The 17,982-nt window shown below is 38.2% G+C and overlaps 1 protein-coding gene across 1 annotated transcript in view; it reads right to left on the reverse strand.

Moving 5' to 3' along the window:
- The window catches only part of Gbs-76A (Glycogen binding subunit 76A), a 132,784-nt gene extending 116,923 nt beyond the window's left edge, over positions 1-15,861 (reverse strand). The window contains exon 1 of the mRNA XM_017906377.1: positions 15,664-15,861. The gene's annotated coding sequence lies outside the window, so the exon portion shown is untranslated. The remainder of the gene's footprint in view (positions 1-15,663) is intronic.
- Between the last annotated feature and the right edge of the window lie 2,121 nt (positions 15,862-17,982).

Genomic DNA, 17,982 nt, shown 5'->3' on the forward strand with positions numbered 1-17,982 from the left:
CAAGCTCATCTAATTTACGAAAGCAATTCGATAGATCAACAAAGCTGACAAACTGTGGTAATGGTTACATAGATTTTTAAATATATATTATTGGAATGAGTGGAACAAGTATGCATGGGATGGAAATATCTAACGAATTCAGGTTATTATGATAAATGAGTATGCGTGTAATGATTGAGGTGTTGTGTGAATTGTGTATGTTAACTACTTGCGCTAGAAAGACGTGCCACGATGCTTTTGTTCCAAAATCGTCAGCGACGTGTACACCACGTCGATAGGCATTTATCGCAGAAATAAAAATAACGTGTGCTGCACGTCAGCTAACATCCAGATCGTTCATTTTTCGAGCTACAGTTCCAGAGTGCGCGGCGTTGCATAGTGTCATCGATATCTTGGAAATATTTCAGAATCGATACAGTATCTCGCGGCGCCAATGTGACACCTTACGCGTGTTATACTGTAGCGCACGCCACCGCTACCGTGAGTTTATTGGTAGCGCAAGTGGTTAATGTAATATATGAAAGAAGAAAGAAAAAGGAGAGTGATTTGGAATATGTCAGTTGCAATAGAGTATTAATAAAGAGAAGACGTGTGAGCATGTGATAGTGATAAAATAATTATATTTCAACCCAATATTTGTGTTTGATAAGCTTTGTAATTAAACAAATAATTGTTCTTATCGTTATTAAATTTCATCCACCACTAACACAAACGATCAAAACCATCGTGACAATTTGAATTTTGCATTATAGCCAAGCATTGAACCATCCGATGCATCGGTGAGCCATCGAACTTAGCCCAATAAGAAAGAAAAATTTAACTAGCCAAGAATAACTCATGCGATCGTCGTTTCGAACAAAAGGGACATGTCTAGCGTTTTGCCTTACAATCTACCCCGTCTAATGAACGTAATTAGCTGATTGTGCTGCAATTTTCACCGGGACTGGCTGAGAAACTGACCCCCATCGAGTGCGAAGTGTGTTTGACCACCTCTCTCTCTGGTTCAGCTCTCGCTGATAGTCGATATCTATTTCTGGAGGCGGCGAAAGGTCGATCGTAGCATCGCTGCGAGCATCGACGCGTCCTAAGATAAAAGTTGAGAAAATAGAGAAAAAGACGAAAGGGGGGGGGGGGGGAATAGAAAAGCGGAGGCAGAAAGAGGGAGGAAAAATCGTGAAGAGGAATAGAGCGGCGAGAGTCACGGGTGAAATAAAATGGCGCCCGGATGGAATTGGCACGCGGTTCAGCGCATCGAGACGACTACTTATGCTCTACGATACTTGTTTTTCCGCTCGCGCGACCACTCAAGGGCTAATTAAGTACGCTCGCTGAATGAGCATAGCGGTAATTAAAAGCTCTGCGTGTAATTGCTATTTCTCCTCTGGGTCAGTAGACACGCGTATCAATTTGTTGGAGAGCGTTAGAAAGCACGTAGCGATCCATTGCAAAAGGATCGGAACGAGCCGGGCAAAAAAGGGATATCGCGAGGTAATGAGTCCTGTGTATGTACGCGTCTTGCACGAGACACGATAACCGCTATAATTTTCTTCGAACCCCGAGTCGTTATTTAACGGTGATGCTACAGACATTAGCATTCGCTGCAACGGAGTCGAGAATTTAGTGGTCTCGAGATTCCAAGGTATCAAACATCCAGGTATTAAAGACTGGCAGACTGATACCGAAGAAATATCGCGGATCGGGGTAAAATATTACTATAATGTATGTATCCAATACCTGGTAGATATTAGTAAATATCCTCTTTGATAAGAATTTCAGAAAACCTTGAAATTCCACCCGTAGAGGAATATTGATAAACGTTAAAGAAATATTATTTTCGCTGATAAATATCGATGGATATTCGCTTTCATAAAAATACTAGCAAACGTCAAAAATCTGAGAAAATTTGGAATACCATTTTAACCCCCTTCCTACGACAGGTGTCGCCAACGGAGTCCACCCTGTAGAAGGAAGCCACGTGTCAAAAATGGAAACATTACGATCGTGCGGTCTTTAGCATTCGGTCTTTCGACGTAATTCTTTGGAAGAAAAAAAGAAAAGGAAAAACTGACCATCGCAATAGAGTTTGCAATTTTTTGCGAAGAGAGCTAAGAAGAACGGTAGCACTTGTCTTAAATTTTTACTCAATTTTTGTGACCGATGACTATAGTCACCCATAGTAACGAAAGAGTTAACAAAAATACCAGTAAATATCGCAGATGTTGATAAATATCGACAATTTTGGAAAACTTCGAATTCCTATAAATTGTAATAAGAATATTGGTAACACCTACAGACCTGGTGAATATTAACAGATATTCAATCGCACCATGGAAAACGAATCTAAATATTCTCCATTCCTCCATTTCTCACATATCACGAATATTAATGTATCGTTATGCTCTTTTAAGGTATCTATTTCAAGGCTGAACTAGACCTAGATTTATTTGTTAAGTTTTCCTTTTGCTTTCTTCTCCTTTTCTTTAATTATTTCTTAATCCATTACTTTCTGTACTACTATAGTACCATACATTATTACTGTATATTTCATTTTACTATTTTTACCGTATACTAAAGGACTTCTGTCCGTTAATAAAGTATTATTATTATTATACCCCTACGCTCTCACTGGTTAACACTTTGTGGTCTTTTCAGCTGTATGTCGGGTTTTTAACCAAGTCATAAGCTTATTCTCTATTCTTTTTGGATGACTTTTCTGACTATTGTTGCAGTTTTTAATATTGCTGCTTTTTGTATGCCCTGTGTGTAATTGTGGGTGTAAGCCTATTGTTATTAGGTTCTGCATGAATTTCTTCGATGTAATAACTGTTGTAGATATAGTAATGGGTACACTACTGTGACTGTTTCTTGTTTCCACAGTTTCTTTATTTCGATTGCCAGTGGTGTGTACTTCGTGATTTTTCCTTGTTCTTATTATTATTATTATTATTATTACTGTAGGATACCATTTTCAAGGAAGTTGCGAATCGGCTATTGCCAGCAAAAACAAATTATAGACCGATCGATATTTTCTAGAAGCAAATGGAAAAGTTATTGTATATAACAAAATTAAGTTGCGTGGCTCCCCTACGGGGAGGTGAAGCGTAGGTTAAGGAAAGCATAAAAGCGTGGTCCTTGACAACCAAAAACAGAGTCCTTAAAAATCGATTGTGACCAGTACAAGCGTGAGTCGCTTGGTGTTGGAAAGAGAGTTAAAAAAAGTGTGCGTCTTTCTGTGTTTTCGTTTCGTTATCTTGGTGTTCTTTTCCTAAGTTAAATCAGTTTACGAGTTTTGAGTTTGTGTTATCGTGTTCTTGTTCTTTCGATAATTTTCGGTGTCTCAAGACCAGTATTCGCCATCCTACATTACTATTATTATTCAACTCCTGCGAAATTCCATAACTCTGGCGAATTTCCAGATACAGCGGTATTCGAATCTTAATGGACGGATAAATATGCAATCGATTTTACACGGGTATAAAGTAGAGGAAAGATCGCAGTCATAAGATCAAAGCACTGGAAGCTTTCACCGAGAATGCTCGAGGAACAAAAGCGTGGACAACGGAACGCTGTTCGACGAGATTTTACGATCAGAGAAGAAGCTACAGGACGTTATACGAGCTAGGCCAGATAAACGAAATCTGGGCGTCGTTAAATCCTCGACCATTCTTTTCCTACTCTTTTTTCCAGAGAAGAGCTGATCCGCAGAGAGGAGAACGACCCTTCCCGATGACCTTTGCAGACCGTGCAGAGGAAACCGAGCGAAACTACTACATCCAGGCTCGTGGGAGGAGCTTGCGCCTCGGGGTGACTTTCAGCAACTAAAATCCACCCGGGGCGCTGGATCGAACGCAACCCTCTGATTCAAGGTGACTTTCGCTGACGTAATCTCACTCAACGAATGGAACGAGATGGTGGAGATAATTGCTGGAAAAATCACTTATATCTAACGAAATCCGCCGCATGAAACGAGATGCTGGAGATGATTGCTGGAGAAATGATTCATGTTTAAAGAAATACGAAATAAGAGACTGCGCGAGACAAGAGAATCCAACTGGTTCTTGTATTTAGAGATTTATGAAATATCCAATTTATTATACGATCTTCCTTCTTGGAGGTATTAAATTTTGAAAATTTAACCCTTTGCACTCGAGAGTGCAAAGATCGATATTAATTAATATGTCAAATTTAATGTAATATAACAGTGTGCGAGATATCGAAATCAAATAATTCTACGATTCTGTTATATAATTCTTTATTTACTGCTGAAAAAGGAATCGTCAGTTTTTTAGTTGAGAATCTTTGAATTTCTACTCTTCTCTAGCCAAAAAATCGTCGAGTGCAAAGGGTTAATACCTAACCTATCATGACCAATTAAATGACTGATAAATGAAAGCACAGAAGAGGAACAATTAATAGTAGATATTGGAAAATTGATAATAAATATGTTAAAGGAAAGAATCGAAGAGTCGAGTGGCTAAGATGATAACGAGAAATGCAAAATTTTTAATAAAATAATTTAAAAACGATCATTGGAGCTGAGATAAGAAGTTTAGTATTGACGACTGATCCAAATTTGAAGAAATCAATAAATCATTCAACGATTATTGTCGAATCGATAACATTGTATTTTGAAATACCCAGATATTATAGATACGCTGAAATAATATATAATGTTGCAAAATATTACATAAAAATGTTATATTGAGGTTTATAAATATCATAAATCGTTCGAAAATATCTCCAAGTATTTCACTTAATATTACCGTGCATTTGAATTTAATCCAATGATTAATTATTAATAATACTGCACGCTTTCTGGTACACAGCCAACAAGAAAGTAACACGTTGTACCCAATCGATCTCGCGAATGAAATTTATCCACATCGATCGATCAAACAAAACATTTTCATCCACGCGGGATTAACTCGTTATATAATCAGATTTAATTTACAGAATTGTCAGTGCACAATAAATCCCGGGAGATTTTTCCAAATCCGGACCAACAGATCGACGACAGAAGATACAAACTTCCAAACGTATGACTGCTATTAATCAACTATACACATCCCGCACAGCCGAGAAACCGCATAATTCATCCTGATCCCTTCTACCATAGCATAACCAAACTTCTCCACCAGAAAATACCAGACCAAGCGAAAGACAAATCTACCAACGAAATGAAATTTATGTAGCGATTAAATTAATTATTAGAGTAAGATTACGCAAATGAAACGGTTGAACAGTGACGAGTATATGTAAAGTGTATATATAAAGAGAAAAACAAATTCAAACAACTCTTCTAATGATTTCCTCTGACCTCTCGATACCAAGATTGACACAACACTGCCTTCTCGAGAAGATTGTCCTTGCTTTCTCAAATTTTTTCCTGAAATTTCCCTTCACTCCTACAATCACTGAAAATATTACAAAGCTATCGTATTTATTAGCTGTTAATTATTAGATACTATTTCTGAGTTCCGAATTCCGAGTTTTGAGTTCTGAGTTCTGAGTTTTCGGTTCAGAGTTCAGAGTTCAGAGTTCTGAGTTCCTAGTTCAGAGTTCAAAGTTTCGAATTCTAAGTTCTGGGTTCCTAATTCAGAGTTCAAAGTTTCAAATTCTAAGTTCTGGGTTTCTAGTTCAGAGTTCCTAGTTCTGAGTTCAAAATTTCGAATTCTAAGTTCTGAGTTCTGAGTTCAAAGTTTCGAATTCTAAGTTCTGGGTTCCTAGTTCAGAGTTCAAAGTTTCTAATTCTAAATTCTGGGTTCAGAGATTTGAATTCTAAGTTCTGAGTTCTGAGTTTCGAATTCTGAGTTGTGACTTCCGAGTTGTGAGTTGTGAGCCGTGAGTTGTGAGTTGTGAGTTCTGAGGTCAGAGTTCCGAATTCTGAGTTTAGAATTCCGAGTTCTCGTTCTCGACCTAGGTTTCGTCTCGTCCACTCGTTTTTCTCCTTTATGGCCCTTTTCCGCTTAGGGTCCCTGAGCGTGCGATACTATATCTGTCGAATAAAACTGATCCTTTGTTCTCTGTAACCACTGGATTTCTCACATCGCGTCACAAACCACCTATTTCCTCGCCTATCATCTCCCATCGATCGCTGGCACTCGAAGGTCACACAATCGAACGTTCCGTGAACCTGATAATCCGTAAATACCCCCTCGCTAACCCGAATCTTCGCGTGACAAGTTCAAAGACGATGATCATACCGAGGAAGAAGACAGAGCCAGCTATCCTGCGAATAGCAGCGGTATGAAATCGATTCCTCCGATTCGACGCTTCTCCTCTCCTCGTCACGAAGGTCAAAGCGATCGAGAGGTTCGGTCAACCTCTTTCCTGATCGGCGTGAAGCGAAATCGGGACCGGGTACCCGACAAATTGCACCCTGCTCCCTCACCGATCCTACCCGATGCGTCCACGTAACGAATCACGATTCAAAGGTCGACGAAAGGCTGACACGATGAATCGGAACGACGTGACGCCGAATCGGGGTCGTCGTTCGCGCCTCCTCCGTGTCTTAGACCTCGAACACGAGCGTGAACTCACGCAGAAGAGGGGTGAAAGGTCGGAGTGGAGCCCACCTCGGCGACTCGGCCGCCAAGATCAAAGACTATGCCTGGCTCCTTTTCACAGTGTCGACAACCTGCACGCCTAAGAGAGGATTCCTCCAGCGACCTTATACACCTGGTCGTAGGTCGTGGCCGACCAGACGGCGAGATACGGGCAAATTTTATTCCTGATTGCGATACACCGCGTTATACCGCTTATATGTCGGCTACACGCTTGCCCTTCGCACGGAGACTTGCCAAGAAATCGGATACCCGTTGCTGAAAATAAGTTGCAACCGCGTACGCCTATATATCGTGTACATACACGCGCGCGCGTGCGTATGTCTGTGTGTGTGCGCGCGTGTGTGAGGTGCTGTGTCATTCGTGTGCGGGATTTTTGCCTTCCGCTGGAATTTTTCCAATTTCGCGGATCGACCGGGAAGAAAAAGTGCGAGTACCATAATTATCTTAACTAGGAGGCTGCGGTATGATTTAATAAGACTCTCGCGAGGAGTTAATTGGTTATTTGAGAAACCCTCGCCGCTCGAAAGATCGTAATTTCATGGGGATGACGAGTACGTAATTTCTTCCCTTTCGGTTACACCGGGGTTTAATAACTCGGTATACTTTACCATTACCCTACGACCGATTTTCGATTAAATCTTTTTCGCCGTCTCCTCGCTTTATCCGTCTTGTTTGTCGCGATCGGCGAGCACACGCGCCGTTATGCCGTCTAAATTAGGTAACAATTACATGTATGTACATTAAATTCGCGGAAAATTATAGGCGGCGTTATTATATATAAATTGAATATCGATTATGAAGATTGCATGTTCCCTATGCGTAATTAGATCGGGTAAACGACGGATCGGCAGAACGATTTTGCGTTATGCGACGCAGTAGTGGGTAAGCCGTTAGCGATTATCGTTGTAAAAGACGGAATGATGTCAGCGAGACGTTTCCAAATAAAAATTATCGTTATTATTATTGTTATCTCTATCGCGTCCGCTATCCGCCTTCATTTTCCAGCAAATTTGTTATTGCATTTCGCGCAAAAATTGTCCAACCCGCCGATAATTGCTTCGATCAAGGACAATCGAGTAAACACGTTTACGCTCGATAAACGTTACGAGGAAATTTGTTGCTTTAAATCGAGATTACGCAAGAATTTGATCACGTGTACGAAAGTATTCGGAGCCATCGAATTCGCGGATAAATTCGCGGATTAGGGTGTACCGGGCGCTTTTGCGTAGCCGAAATGAATTATCTGTCACTCGCAGGAACCTACATTGATATTCTCCCTTCGAGCATGTAATAAAACCCTCCTTCAACGATGGGGATCGATAATCCACAAAATACTATTTCGAGATAAGCGAATCGAAGATTTATTTATTATTACTGCGTTCGATGATTCAGGAAATGCGAAGATCGATAATAACTGATCGACATGTTCGAAAATAAAATTCATCTCTGAATTATCCAAAGTTCCACTATAAATTTAGTATATCTATATCTTCGTTGTGCAAGAACGAAACAAAGGAATGACAGACTTGTGTATTTACCACGTTCGAATGTATTTAGCAAGTGCTATCCCTGAAATAGCTATTTTCACTGAATATCCGAAAATAAAATATATTTTTGATATTTATAATTTTATCATAACGAGTGAAAATTAAATCGAACTATAAATTGCAATTCGGCAAACACGATTGTTAAATAATTACTTTAATTACAGTACACTCGAAAATACATTTCTGAAACGTTGAAATCATCGCTACGAATAAAATCTACCAATGCTACTGAAAATTTTACTATCTTCCATCGTTCTTCTTTTATTCTAAATCGATATGATTAAATAAAAATCAAATTCAAAGATGAAATTTAATTTTTGTTTCTATCGCGTTGAATTTCTTCGTTCAACGACACGAAATAAAAGTTAACGAATGATAATTTAAAGGAATGAAGATTAACATTCGTTGAATAACGCGTAAAGAAACTATATTTGGTAACTAATCGAGTGTGGTAATGGTTAAATGGATTTTTAAATATATATGTGTTGATATAATAAAGGAGCGATGTATGTGAGAAAGGGATGAGTGGAACAAGTATGCATAGGATGGCAATATCTAATGAATCAGGTTATTACAGTAAATGAGTATGCGTGTAATGATCGAGGTGTTGTGTGAATTGTGTATGTAGTGTAATGTATGAAAGAAGAAAGAAAAAAAAAACGAGAGTGATTTGGCATAGGTCAGTTGCAATTGAGTTTCAACCCCTTGGCACTCGGCAATCTTTTCGTTACAAAAACATAGTAATTCGAAGACTTTTTGCCATAAAGTCGACGATATTTTCAAAACGGTAAATAAGAAGTGCAAATTAATTGTAACACGTAAAATTATTCCACGCGTTGTTGGACAATTTTAAATTTGAGATATTAATTAACAACGATCTTTAGAATCTGATTAAATGGCGACTGAGAGTAGCCTCCCGACGAATTTTTGGTTAGAGAAGAGTAGAAATTCAAAGATTCTCTGCTAAAAAACTGACGATACCTTTTTGAGCAGTAAATAAAGAATTATATAATAACAGAATTGTAGAATTATTTGATTTCAATACCTCGCACGCTGTTACATTATATTAACCCCTTGACTACGGCAGATTTTGATACGTAGTGGCCGTACCCCATACGGCAGGAATTGAGTTACGATGTGGGCCATTTTTGTGAAAGGCGCTTTTCGTGTCATAAACACAAAATTTCTAAGCACCTATAGGCGTCCTCCATGTCACAAACGCAAAATTTCCAAGCGCCCATAGGCGCCCTCCGTGTCGTACACGCAAAATTCCTAAGCGCCCATAGGCACCCACAGTAGTCAAGGGGTTAAATTTGATATATTAATTAATATCAATCTTCCAAATTTTATGAAACGGTGACTGATGTTCGCCACTCGAGTGCAAAGGGTTAACAGTGAGAAGAGGTGTGAGCATGTGATCGTGATAAATGAATTATATTTAACCCTTTGCACTCGAGAGGTGACCGTCAGTCACCATTAGATAAAATTTCGAAGATCGATATTAATTAATATGTCAAATTTAAGATAATGTGCGAGCTATCGAAATCAAAAAATTCTACGTGTTAATTATTATACGATTTCTTATTTATTACTGAAAGAAATATCGCCAGCTTTATAGCAGAAAATCTTTGAACTCCTACTCATCTTTAGCCAAAAGATCGTCGAGTGCAAAAGGTTAAACTTAATATTTGTGTTTGATAATCTTCGTAATTAAATAACGAATTGTTCTTATCGTTATGAAAATTTCATCCACCACTAACACCGTAGTTTTTACGACACGTGATAATGGAATTTTTAACTACAGAGAAGGAAGTTTCTCACGCGTAATCGGTATTCGAGGAAATTCGCAACCCCGCTAGATTAACCCTTTTATTATAAGGTTCTCGTTAGAGACTTAATGAATGGTCAGGCTGTACACACCGACGTTGAAGTAAATTAGCCGCTCATTCGCGGCTGAACATCAATTACACTTTTTCGAACATACTGTAAAACACGCGCAAGGAACCTTATACGGGTCTTAACATCAAGCCAGTCTGTTATTCTCTAGAAAACTTCGTTAATTCCTGATTATCGAGAAAGGTTCAACCGGGGCTCGCTATTTGTGAGAAAACCGGGACTTCAGACCGAACCTGGCTAACTGTAAATATTTCTGATAGAGAATAATAATTTTGACACGAAAAGTGCCGCTTTTCTCGCTTATTATGCCGGGCAAAAATTACGGATAATCGCATACTCGTTGATACAAGGCATTAATTTAACTGGAAATTATGCAACTTCAAATTAGAGTGAAACTAATTCAAATAGTAAGTTGCTAAGGTTCTGAAGTTGTTTTAGAAGATTTATCGGAGCCACGAGAATCGTGATTACTTTATTATCGTTATTACAAACTTTGATTTACGATGGAAAGCTACTTTCAAAAAATCCTCGGCTCGATGTATTAACACTTTCCGCCATTACATGGATCATCAATTATATCGTCAATTATATTCTAATTCTCCAAGATATTTATTACTTTTCTAACAGAAATATCACGCGAATTTCTGCAAAAGATATATTCAGAAGATACTCGATCCATTTAAATCCAAGAAAAATTTTAATCGCTCGTTTATCAACACGGGAATCACGAGATCAATCGAGATACCTGCTTTCCGACCATTTAATTTCCAGTTACTGGAAACACGCAGCTATTTACAAACGAAATTTACTCATTTTCGCATATTTAAATATACATTACAGGTCGATATTAACTTTTTGCAATCCTACACCCGGTATAATTGAAAATAAATGATAAGTTTTATACTAAATTTATTTTCTTATCAAAGGTTAAAGAAGACTCTTTACGTGGATCTATTAGCCAATAAATTAGCGATAAAAATAATTAAAAATAAGATGAAAACGATTTTATAAACAATTACAAGCTACAAAGAGGTAACGTCCACACAGAATGACAAATCGACTAGCACAGTGGTTCAGATTAGCAAACCACGAACTAAATTAATATCTCTGTTATTTAAACATTATTCTCTGCAAAAAATATGGTTATCTGATTCTGATATTATTTTCTTAATAGAACAAAAAATTATCCAAATTTGCATGCGTTTTACCATTCAAATTTGTATTATCGACACATAAACATCCTCTATCTTGTAAATCCTTATCTACCTTATTTTATTTTAAACTAGCATACTAACATTGTAAAATAAATTCGAATGGTGATAGAACATAGTACTTATAGAAGTGACACATGGAACCCCAATTAATTGGTTAAGGTACTACGTTCATATTCACTTGTATGTACTACGAGACAAGTATATCATAGTGATCGCATAAAAGCAAATCTCATGCGTTATATTAAATTGTTAAGTAGTGCTACATACACATGAGAAGAATCTTACACTAATCTGTCATAGCAACTATTTCGAGCTCGCATGAGTCGCGATGAGCACACCAGGATAATTATAATAGAAGAATTATTCGACGACAAGCAAAGGGAATACCAAAAGATGACATATTTCTATCGATAATCGATCTACCAACCGCGCGCGGGAACATCTGCAACGAGCAATCCTCGTAAGTTAGGAAAATCCCGATGGCTAATCAGGTCGGCCGAGAATAGCGGTAACAATGCTATCTTCTGTTACTTAAACAATCGGAGTGCGTGTACATGCGAGGAACGACACGCGGTCAGTTCGTGCCACAGCACGTAGGAACGACGAAGAAGAGACCGACTTAATAGCGGGTCGATAGAGCGAGGGAGCTTTCATGGATCGCGTTCATCGATTCTCTGTTTCCGCTTCGGATCGTAAACAAATCGATCGTTAGTGAATATCTAAAATTTAAACTACTCGCTCTTACAACGTGCTCAATAATAACCTAGCTGGGTCGAGGTGACATTAAACACTAAATTAAAAAAGGAATCAAAAAATCGATCGTCAGTGAATACCTCAAATTTAAATCACTCGCTTAAATCTCTACTAACCTAACTAACTTGGTGTGGTGTTAAACGCTAAACTAAAAAGAAATTTAAAAATCGATCATCGAGCTTGTCTTTTAAACTCGGTTCTCGAGACTCGATGCATCACCTGTCCAGGAATTTCTTTCAATTTTCGTGGACGGTTTCTTTGTTCACTGGTTGAACAATGTGTGACCCTTTTGGTCATACGACTGTAGCGAAATATCACCTGTCACGTAGCTTTACTCCCAAGACGTTGTTTAAAGTTCCGAGCATCGATCTCAGGTAGCATTCGGATAAACAGTATAATTTCCTCTAAAATGCAAGATTTATTTTCATTTTTCTTCCTTTTGTTTGATAAATACGTAGATGTATAAGGTGTATTGCATACCTTAAATGATAGATGTACTGGAACTCTTGTTTTCATTCTGACACGTGACATTTTTCATTACAACCATAGATATTTTGAAAATTTTGTGTTGGAAATTATTAATAGCGATGATTACAAATGACAAATTACAGAGAACGTCTAAAATTTGGAAATTGTATTATTCTTCTAAGTATATCGAATGAAAAGATTAAGCTGGACAGATACCAAATCACGCAAAGAAAATTATCCATAGATATTCCAGATTTAATTAATGGATATTGAAAAGCGATTAATCAATGAAATTGCAGTTAACTCGAGAAACAAACTAGTAACTGTACCAAGCAATGAAGTATGAAACGAAATTCACCAAGAAATAATAAACACGAGTAATCCAGAAGCACTAGCAAAGTAGATGGAGTACTCCAGAAACTCCCTTGGAACTAAAGCTGCCTGCTCAGTGATCAATTGAAACAGCTGAAAATGTCGAATATTCTACTCCACTTTAACTCATTGTATTTACTAACTGACGTCACGACGATCAATGTCGGGTAAGCTGCATCATGGATGATAAGAGGGTCGGTTCACAGCGGAACAAGAACGCCACGTTACGTTTCCTGCTATCAGTTGCATTAATTTGCTCGATATTCGAGAAAGCTCATGTATCGAAACGCAATACGCGCGTTCACACTTGTAAGAGTCAGTAACGCGATACGAATCTGCAGCAATCTATTAGATTTCTTTCGATTGCATTCGAAAGTGGATCAGAAGCACAGGTATGCATGTGTCCGTGCTTGAACAGATTCTCGATAACTTCCACTGTGGGAAACAAAATATCCTGCATGAAAAATACCATTCTATTTCGTCAGAAAATTCGCGAGCACGCGAATCGTCGAAAGAGATTCCAATTCGCGATTAAAATTCGCAAATAATTCCGCGAAATCTCGAGAATTTCGGGAAAAACGACCATTAACCACTTGCGCTGGAAAGACGTGCCACGCACGTCGTAATGCTTTTGTCGCAGAATCGCCAACGACGTGGTATACACGTCGTCAGTGCAATTTTCATAAAAACACTGGACCGTTCTGGCACACGCGTCTGTGAATTTTTTTGATAGCGCAAATGGTTAATCAGCGTTAATTACCTCTTATTTTTCTTCTCCGTTCTGTAATCGAGAGGAAATTTGCTGGAGAAGCAACGGCGAGTTTCTCGAGTAATTTTTGCGATGAAAAGAACAAATCCGAACGCAAATGAACACAGCGATTAGACAAGCTATCGAAAGCTGTCGCCATGGCCACTAATCGTAGCTCGTTCGTTCTTATGCGAATCTCGAGTAGCATGCACAGTTAATTTTAACACTTAGGTTTGATGCGTGAGCGAACGTGCAAGTAGGAGAAATTAATTTACGATACCAATACCAGCGATAAACGCGAATAACCAGTGATTCATCCCGTTTGAAAAAGACTGATTCGCCCATCTCGGACCTGCTCATTCAATTTCGACGCCACATTATGCTTCGATAACGTTCAAATTCAACAACAACCGCCTGACGATATACCACGTGCATAAAATTGTTGCGTAATAGCGAAACGATAATATACGGAAGTATACATAGATTCGATCACGAGCGTGGCCCTTACGCCATTATTAATAGTTACGCTCCTGTAAAGATACAACGCGACATATTTTTCCGATACTTCTAGGTCGGAGATAAATATTCAAATGGCACGATGGATATTTCTGTAGTTGTGATTTCGATTTATTTACGAGATCGGTGGGAAAAATTTTTGAACATGGGACGCATAATTTGTCGACTGATAAAGGAAATATCGTAACGGGACAAAGATCGATGAAAAAAATATTGATATACAGATACATAATTTATCAGGGTACTATCAAAGTATCGTATTATCGAGGAATGATCGATTTATGTATAATATCAATTTTAATTGTTATAAGATACTCGGTATTTTGATCATCGAATTTTCATTAATTTCCAAAATTCGAATTCTCGTTGAATTTCTTTTCTGTTTAAATAATCGACGAGTAAATTAGATGATGTGACACTGACAATTGTTTCATCCAATACAAACAGCGAATTGGTCATTTACTTTAATGGAAATCATCGATGTAGATACTTGACGTGCCCTGATATGGTAGCGCACAGTCGAGACGAGCATGCTCGACACCTTCATTGTGACTAAGCTTTCCTTTCAAAACAATTCGAACCCTAATTCCACGTGTCCTAACGACCATCAAAACAGAAACACTCGATGCCATCCCACAAGGGATAGGAAACGGTCAATTGTGTCAATGTCGCAGCGAAAAATTCTAGTTTCTAGATTTAGAACAATTATTAAACTCTCCGTTTATCCTACATTGTCGTCCATCTGCCATAATAACTCGGAATCATATCAAAAACGACTTACGAAACAATTGACAGATGCACCATTTAACGACGTTTCACATAACATAAGAATTTTGTAGTCGCTACTTCTTCGGATTGCCAATGCAATTCTACTGTGTGAAATTTCAATAGAAAATTATTCAAATGTAATAAAATGGAAATGGAAACTCGACGCAATTCTAACAGAATATCAAATTATGTCGGTCAAACCATTTAATTTGTACTGATTTATAGTCGCCATTTTCCCGGATTACAAGCGCGATGCCACGACGAGGAATTTCAACACAAAATTCTAGAAGAACACGAAACTACATTTTGCAACGAAATTAATTGAAGTCGGAATTAATTAATCGAAATTAATTAAAATTCATCGGAAATCTGACATAATTCCAATAGAAAATATAATTACGACGGTTAAACCAATCGATAATACTCGAAATATAACTTATACCAATCTCATAATCACCACTAGACTCTTACGAACACAATTCCACGACGCGGTTACAAAACGAAACTAACCAAACATATAAACCGTACAAAAATTCCGATACAACTGCGTTAGAACTAAAAACCAACCCAAAATAACCTCCAAAACAGCTGCATCACTGTCACCACTTCACCCCGTACGAGAATGCCGGAAGAAACAGAAAAATAACCGTAAAGACGACCCCTTTTCAAGGGCACTTTCACCGGGAGCGAGAATACCTACAGCGCACCCTACGGGGAGCTTTGTAAACGCATTGCGCAGGTACACGGTGTCGCGAGGGTTAGGTAAACAGGAAGAAGCGTGGAAGCGAACGCGTGATGGTTCGCGCAACACTCACCGACTTTCCGCCAGGCGATCCTTTCGCTGCTGCCCCTTCCAGAGGGCCGATTAGCGAAATGCACTCGCGGGACACGGTGGACGGCGGCACCGGTACGTTCCGACGGATATACCGGCGTTCACACAAGGGGCGGGAGCACACTTTTCTGGACTGGCGCGACGAGCCAGCGCCAACGCTGGGAGAAAACGGCGAACGCGCGGGATCTGCGTGTTAAAACGGGAAACGAGCGGTACGGCGATCCGGGAGACCGATCAGCGCGTGGCCGTACGTGCGTCCGGCGTAAAAATGACGAGGACGGGCGTCGCGCAGCATGACCGCCGGCACAAGGGCGTCGAAGGTCGCAGCTGCGCGCCGAGCGGCATGCAGGTGCGTCCCTCTTTCGCGATACACGCACCGCGCGCGATTTGGAAACTGCCACGAATCGCTCCTGCGAGATGCGCCGTATCGCGCGCCGCGACCACCGCGCTCCCTGCGGCCAGGGGAAACGGAACACGAGATTGTAAACCCGGGTTAAAAACGGTCCACTGACCGACGCGATACTCGCATCTTCGATTGCACTGTCTTTTGAGTTTGATTAATTAGTTTGTGATTAGCTAGTTTGTGATTAGCTAGTTTGAATAACAGATTTTAAAACAATTGGAAGGTTTATTGAAGAATTAATAGTGGAACTGACGAAGTAGAGAAATAAAGGATTCTGCAAACCCGTTTTGAGGTTATTGAAAAATTCGTTATTAGAAAGGGAAGTATTACCGATAAATTAATAAGTAATGCGGTAACTTTTAATGAAATAAATATATATATACGCATTTTAATTAATATTATTTATATATATGCTATATGTAGGGTTAACATTTATGCCAACTCTAGAACTGCCAACTTTATTAATAATTGAAGTCGTAGGAGGAAGATGAATCAAGTATACGAAATAAATCCTAGATATTTGTGTAAAAGTAAAAATTAGAGAGTGATTTTGAACCAAAATTTTGAGAAATTCAACAAGTGGTGCAGAGCATTTTGATCTGAGGATTTTTGGCACTAGGATTAATGAACGAGTGGTTTGGAAAGTATAAACCTACTGAAAGAATTGCTGAAGTAAAATTTAAACTCCTTTTATACGTATTTATTTTCATTTTATTATTTTAAATAATTTTTAATTAATTTAATCAATAGGTAACACTACAACTACCAACTTGATACGTAAATAACAATAATTAGAGTCTATGTGAGAAACCGATTAACGACAGAAAACAAAGAATACAAAATGTATTTAAAATTTTAAAAAATTAACCATCAATCAAATGCCTTGGAAATAAAATATGAAACAAATTCCAAGAGGAGAATTAATCCCTTTAGCCTATAAACGACACAATTATGTTTCTATTTCGATAAAAGTTAACATAAACCCTGTCAAAATTTACTGAATGCTTTAGTAAGTGTAAAAGAAATTCGAAACTAGTTATTTCGATTAGATTGGTAGTACTAGGGTCGTTTAAGAATGTTTACAGCACTGTGGGGCTGATTTGGTTTAATCGATAGGATTGCTGATGGAATGGAGTTCAAGTATTTTGAAGATAGGAATATGTAGATGGAGTGAAGAGCGATATATGTGTTTGGAAGATTTTCTCTGGTTGATGGGTTTAAATGATATATATTGGATCTTAGTAAACTGCTTAGGATTGGACTTCTGTATTATTAGCGTGTGTAATGACGTGAAAATATTTTGAGTGGAGGTGAACAGATAAAGTAGAGAATGATATACGAGTTTATTTGAGAAAATGTATTCTGGTATTTTGAGTAACTTGACAGTTTTCTGTAATTTATTAACTTAAATGGTGTGGGTAGATTGAATCCTAGATCATTATTTGGAAATGGAAGCTTCTAATATTATACTTAATGACGTTCAACGGTTTTGTGGGTGAAAGTGAGTAGGTGGGGTTAAAAATGATATGCATATGAATTTGACAAAATGTATTTGAGTATTTGAATTTGAAAAATTCTTCAAAAAGAAATTTTAAGGTAAATAAGAATCTTTCAAATTCTATAAAATTTAAAAATTAGTACCTACGAAAATGTATATGACTTAATCACATATTAATTAATGATATGAAGAAAACAAAGTTGAGAACCGCTGAAATAAAGTATTAAAATCATACGTGAAATAACTACCGAATAATGAGCAATTAAAAATTGAGAAATACTTGTATGTACTTACGTATTGAATAAATCAATACGTGATAGTATTATTCCCTACAAGAGAATAGGGAGCTCCCTCTACCGAATTCGAATCTCCAAATATTCCTTACCAGATACATAATTTGA

This window comes from Eufriesea mexicana, unplaced genomic scaffold (genome assembly GCF_001483705.2).
Source record: "Eufriesea mexicana isolate 0111107269 unplaced genomic scaffold, ASM148370v2 scaffold4744748416, whole genome shotgun sequence".
NCBI classification, from domain to species: Eukaryota; Metazoa; Arthropoda; class Insecta; order Hymenoptera; family Apidae; genus Eufriesea; species Eufriesea mexicana.